Source organism: Hippopotamus amphibius, chromosome 5 (assembly GCF_030028045.1).
Source record: "Hippopotamus amphibius kiboko isolate mHipAmp2 chromosome 5, mHipAmp2.hap2, whole genome shotgun sequence".
Taxonomy (NCBI): domain Eukaryota; kingdom Metazoa; phylum Chordata; class Mammalia; order Artiodactyla; family Hippopotamidae; genus Hippopotamus; species Hippopotamus amphibius.
This window is the reverse complement of record NC_080190.1, coordinates 56,914,962-56,920,829: the sequence shown is the minus strand read 5'-3', so window position 1 is coordinate 56,920,829 and position 5,868 is coordinate 56,914,962. Positions and strand designations below refer to the sequence as shown.

Genomic DNA, 5,868 nt, shown 5'->3' with positions numbered 1-5,868 from the left:
AAATACCTTGAGTTTTTTATACCTGTTAGTGAGGTAGCCTTTCTAATTTATCTGATAAAGCTGCTGGGAGCCTAAGAGTTTCCAATGTCTGGAGGGAACAGATAGAAAAGACAAATGATTTAATCCTGCTTTACAAAAGTATAATTTACCAAATTATTGTAAATCATAATTAGTTTGAGGGGAAGATTTTCCTTACACTTGGAAAACACAGATTTAAACCAGTAATTTTTAAGATAGAAACCATAAAATTTATAACCATATTAACCAGTTTACTCAGTCATATGTAACATCCTTTTTGTTAACAGCTTATGAAGCCATCAAGTTTTTCATTAGGATTTTAAAATTTTTTTATTCTGTTCGGCATTATGGTCTGAAAGTCAGAAACTTGTATTTATCCAAAAGTCCTTTTTATAAATCTTCTTGAAGAGGAAGCATTTTTGCAAAGGCATCAGAATAAAACCAGAATCGTCTTAAGACATAAGGCTTAAGAAGGTGTGTCTAAAATCTGATTGCAAGGTCAATCAATTTGGTTATATACAACATTTTAAGATAACTAGAATTATGACTGATAACATTTTACCAGGACATATCAGAATTTTAGGAACTCCATATAATTTCTAGAATATCTATATTAATAACAATTACCATGCACTAAAATCTAAGATTTATTATTTGTTTGACAATACTTTCCATGTAACTTAATGTACCAAATGAACCTAGTTTATATCTCTCTTTGGGATGTTTCAGGGGCCCTTTGAAGCATCCCAAAGTTAGCTAGAGGTCAAAAGGACTTCATCAGAATTTGTTTTAGGAAGTTTTGTCAAAAAAAAAAAAAACCAAAAAGGGTTTAGAACACTTAGTCAGATAGCTCACAGGTCCCTGTGAAACAATATTTTAAAGGCAAATACAGATCACTTAAAAGGTAAGGAAACTTAAAATCTGTTATCAAAAGGCAGTTCAACATTTTAAGAAAACTTGTCTTCCTAACAGAGAGAAAAGCCAAATTTAAGTTTTGCACCAGTTACTTTTAAAATTGATTTACCCAACTAAATTTATCTAAATTTAGTCAATCCTGATCATGTATAAAACTCTTTTCTCAGGATCTACTTTCCACAAACCTTCTTATCACTTTCTGTATCATTATTTTATTTCCCATTCAAAAACAGTCACCTGTAAGTCAAACCTACTTTTTTTTTCCTTAGTAAAATGTAATTTCATTCTTCAGGCCCTTTTTACTAAAAACAGACATCTTACTTTCCTTAAGCAACCATGAACTGTCCTTTATGATAGCATTCTATAGACTGGAGAACATAAATACCAGTGATATTTTCTAAAAACATTTGCTTTCTTTACAGAACGTGGCACCAAACATATTCATCAATAGTCCTAAATATCCTTTTGTTTCTCTGTAAAAGGAAGACAATATTTAGTAATTAATGTTTTAGTATCTTATTTTATTTGGGAATGATCTAGCTAGTCAATAAGCTTTCATCGCTTAATTTAGGGCAGCTCCAGAATTTCCAGTTACCAGGATCTGGAAAGACTATTTTAGGTAGATATTCCCAAGCATAATTCTTGACAGAGTTTATCTAAAAGCTCTTATCTCATTTATATTTTTTTCCTTAGAAGTTTCTTCACATCAAGTTACTCTCCTTGCTGACAAATTTGTAACAGATATAACAAGATTTTATTTAGCTTATATTACACCTAGGCACAATAGAAATTTATATAAAAATTATACTTAATGTTGATGATTTTAAAACATGTCTATATTAATCAAACCAACAAGCTTAAGCCATCTTCAATACCAAATATCAGTTTAGTACTGAATTTTCCAGATGTCATGAACCTGAAATTCATTCTGGTCAGATTATTTTTTATTTTTGAGTGTTTATAAGCACTTAATAATTTTTTAAGCCAATTAGAGCTCTTTTATGAATTCTTTTGGCAATACCATACACCTACAATGAATATATAGATACATATGAACACACAAACAAACGCAGAGGCCTCATAATTCTCATTCTAAAATTTCACTACTGAGTCAGGTACAACATAAAAGACATCAGTCACAAGGGGTTGGATTCAAATTGGCTTCTAGCAGATGGAACAAATCGAGGTCACCTATCTAGATGGCTAAACCCTTTTACTGTTTACAGAAAAGACACTTAGGATTTCTATTTATCCTTGATAAGTAAGGTTAAAATTACTTCGCCTTTTTTTTTCAAATCTGCATTTAAAAAGATAGCACAGATAAGTGTTCCTTAGATGACCAGATAAGACATTTACCTCTCAAAAGTACAAGTAAGTTCCTCCTAAGATGACTTTGTTTCCCCTTTGTTGACAAGTGTAATTTACCTCTTTGACCAGGAAGGAGAGGGGCATGCATGGAAAAGGCCTTGTCTTAGGGCCTTATAACCTAGGTAGCGCTGATGTCACCACTCCTGGATAACCCAGTATTCCCAGACAGCATGATTACTTGCCTCCTTGAAGATGGCCCTGATCATTAAATGTCTCAGGGAGATGGGGCTGAAAGGAGGCAGTCCTTTGTAATGGGGTTCATGGAGGAATAACTTCAGGTGGGACTCTGGAGGGGGTCTGGGGTGATTAACCCTCTCAAGGGCACTGAGCAGGCAGAGGGAGCAGTATGTGTACTCCTTGCCTAAGTGAAGAGCCTGAAATCCTTGGGGGATCAGGGGATTAAGAAGGAAAGGTGACAGAGGAAGGCAGCCTTGTAATGAGAATCCAAAAGTATACAAGAACACATCAGAGTGTGCTGCTCCACACAGACCAGCCCCAGGGACCTAGAGAGAGAGAGGTGTAGATCTGTCTGGCAAAAGGGACAAGTCTTTCAGGGAAAACCTAATTTCTCAATACGTTGGCTCAAAGAGTCAGCTGACGGAAGGGGAGAGTGAGCCTTAAAATTTTAAGAAAATAATTTTGGCAGAGGGCCCTAAGGCAAAACAGCTGTTTGGACATACATAATTTCTAAATCAAAGCAGTAAACAATTGTCCCCCCCTGCACCGTATATCCCACCCTGTGTCGGTGGTGCAAAAACAAACAAGGGTGGGTGCCCCCTCAAAAGACGAGACCATTCAGGTGCCCACTTGGCCACGTCCCCATGGGGAACTTAGGTGCCTCTTAGCTTTGGTGGGTCAGTTTAAGCACCTGATGTGAATCTGACTCGCAGGGAGGGACTGGGTCCCCCAGAGACAGATACTGCCCTGAGCCATATGAGGTCACCACAGAACTGCAGGTTATGGCCCACTCAGACTCCACAGCCACGAAGGCCATGGAGCCACACAATTGCCCTGGAATGAGGACAAACCAGGGTGCTCACTCACACACACATTTGGACCAGAATTTATCACAGTGCCTCCCCTCTCTGGGAAGGTCCCTACCTGGTGGTCTTCTTACTGAAGACTGTAGGAGGTGATCAATCTCCTCTTCCATCTGGAGATGGGACCTGACTGGGTTCTGTGCCCCGGAGCCTTACCTTATCCCGTGGCCATTCCTCGTGAGTTGGTCCGTCCCTCCAATGAGTCTGGTCGGGGCCCAGCCATCTGGAGAGCTGGAGCACCAGTCTGAAAGAGAACCTGGAAAACCGCCAGGTGGCGCACCTCCCTGTTTGTCTCAGAGCACCTTCACTCCAACCTGGCCGAGCCACCAGCCTAGCAGCTCAAGGGGCCGGTGTGGTTGGAATCTTGCTGGGGCCTCCAGAAATGCTGCGGAAATCGAATTGGTCCATCAAGAAACCAAGCACCACACTCGGAGGGTTGGAGAACTCAGGTTTATTAAGCTGGTGGTCCCAGACAAGCTAACACTCTAAAGTTCTTGGGGCCCCGAGCTCAGGGTGAGCTTTACTTTTATAGGGGTCAGTGCACATGTTTACAGTTAGCATTGGTTGATTGCTTATCTGGTTACTATAGGTTATGGGCAGTTACAGAGCGCAGGAGTTGCTATGGGTTACACGCAGGGGGTTTCCAAACAAAAACTTGCAGGAGCAGGAGCAGAACATTCCATACTTATCAGAACATCTTAAGGTTACGGTTGATTGCTAGGTCATCTTGTTCTTATCTTCGGGCAGCAAGCAGATTTTACAGAAGCAGAGCAAGCATGAAGTTATTTCTAGCTGAGTGCAAACTTCTAATTTTCCTCTTCAGATTGTTTTTGGCTTTTTTTTTTGAATGAATGGTCCTTTAAATTCTATAGTGCTTTACAATTTTCAAAATTTTCACACAGTTTGGCCTGTGAGCTCCACTGAGGAGTGGGAGGGTGGGCTGCAGTTACAGCCACAGTGGCTCCGGGTCCCTGGCCCTTCCACAGTGCGGCATGTCGGGTGACGCTGCAGCGGCCTGTGGAGTTCCAGGTGGCGCTGCACCCCTCTGCCCAGCCCCACTCTGGGCCTCAGGTCCCCACATGCCAAGCTGCTGCCGCTGCTGCTTCAGAGGCAGACCCCACCACCGACTCTGCAGCAGCCCGCCCCTCCCAGCAGTGAGTGGTGCCTTCCAACTCCGTAGCACATTTTTCAGAACATAAAACAAGAATATAGTTGTTATCAGAGGTGGAGACATTTAGAAGTTGTTCTTAATCAGAGTGAAGCTTGTACTTTGGAAAGTCCGCCTCACTCCTCAACACTCACAGCACCTAGTTCTCCAGGTTCCTGCTGGATGAAGAAGGACCAGCCCACTTTTACCCTCCCAGCAAGTTGGAATAATATGTGAGTGTCTCTTAAAAGACTATGAAGATAAAATTCAAGAAGAGTATGAGCAAATCCTCAATACCAAACTAGCAGAACAATATGAATCTTTTGTGAAGTTCACACATGATCCGATTATGCGATGATATGGGACAAAGCCAGCAAGCTATGTGTCCTGAAGCTTTCTTGCATATCTGGGTACCAGGTTTGACCTCAAGAGATGGCTGCTGTACACTTTTTGCAACTGGCTTGATATCACATTCCATCTCCAACTTTGCATCCTGAGAACACAAACATTTCTGCTGGTCCATTTTATGTAACTTGAAAGACCTTAAAACTTTCTGGTTGCCACAAGCATATCTTTCTTTTCTGCTCATCTAATAAACAGCTGTGACCTACTGTGATAGATTTTCCAAACAAAAATACCTGGAGCAGCAGTTTAGCAAAATATGCCCTCAGTGGCACTCAACAGATGGAGGTTCCTCAAACACAGTTCGGTAAGAAGTGTGTGTGACAGTGTGTGTATATGTGTGTATGTGTATTTTTAAGTTATTATTTGTATTGTGCAAATTTTTTTTGGTCTTGGGGATTCTGTCTGTGAATCTGATGCATGACAATTATGGTTAAAAACATTTCCTTGTTCCTATACACTAACAATGAAAAATCAGAAAGAGAAATTAAGGAAACAATCCCCTTTACCAGTGCAACAAAAAAGAATAAAATACCTAGGCATAAAACTACCTAAGGATACAAAAGACTTGTATTCAGAAAACTATAAAACACTGATGAAAGAAATCAAAGACGACATGAACAGATGGAGAAATATACCATGTTCTTGGATTGGAAGAATCAATGTTGTGAAAGTGACTATACTACCCAAAGTAATCTACAGATTCAATGCCATCCCTATCAAATACCAATGGCATTCTTCACAGAATTAGAACAAAAAATTACAATTTGTGTGGCAACACAAAAGACCCCTAATAGCAAAAGCAATCTTGAGAAAGAAAAACAGAGCCAGAGGAATCAGGCTCCCCAATTTCAGACTATACTACAAAGCTACAGTAATCAAGACAGTATGGTCCTAGCACAAAAACAGAAATATAGATCAATGGAACAGGATGGAAAGCCCAGAGATAAACCCACACACATATGGTCACCTAATATA

At 40.1% G+C, this 5,868-nt stretch overlaps 1 pseudogene; it reads left to right on the top strand.

Moving 5' to 3' along the window:
- Nucleotides 1–3,539: 3,539 nt before the first annotated feature.
- Nucleotides 3,540–4,879, top strand: LOC130854217 (akirin-1-like; annotated as a pseudogene).
- The last annotated feature ends 989 nt before the right edge of the window (nt 4,880–5,868 follow it).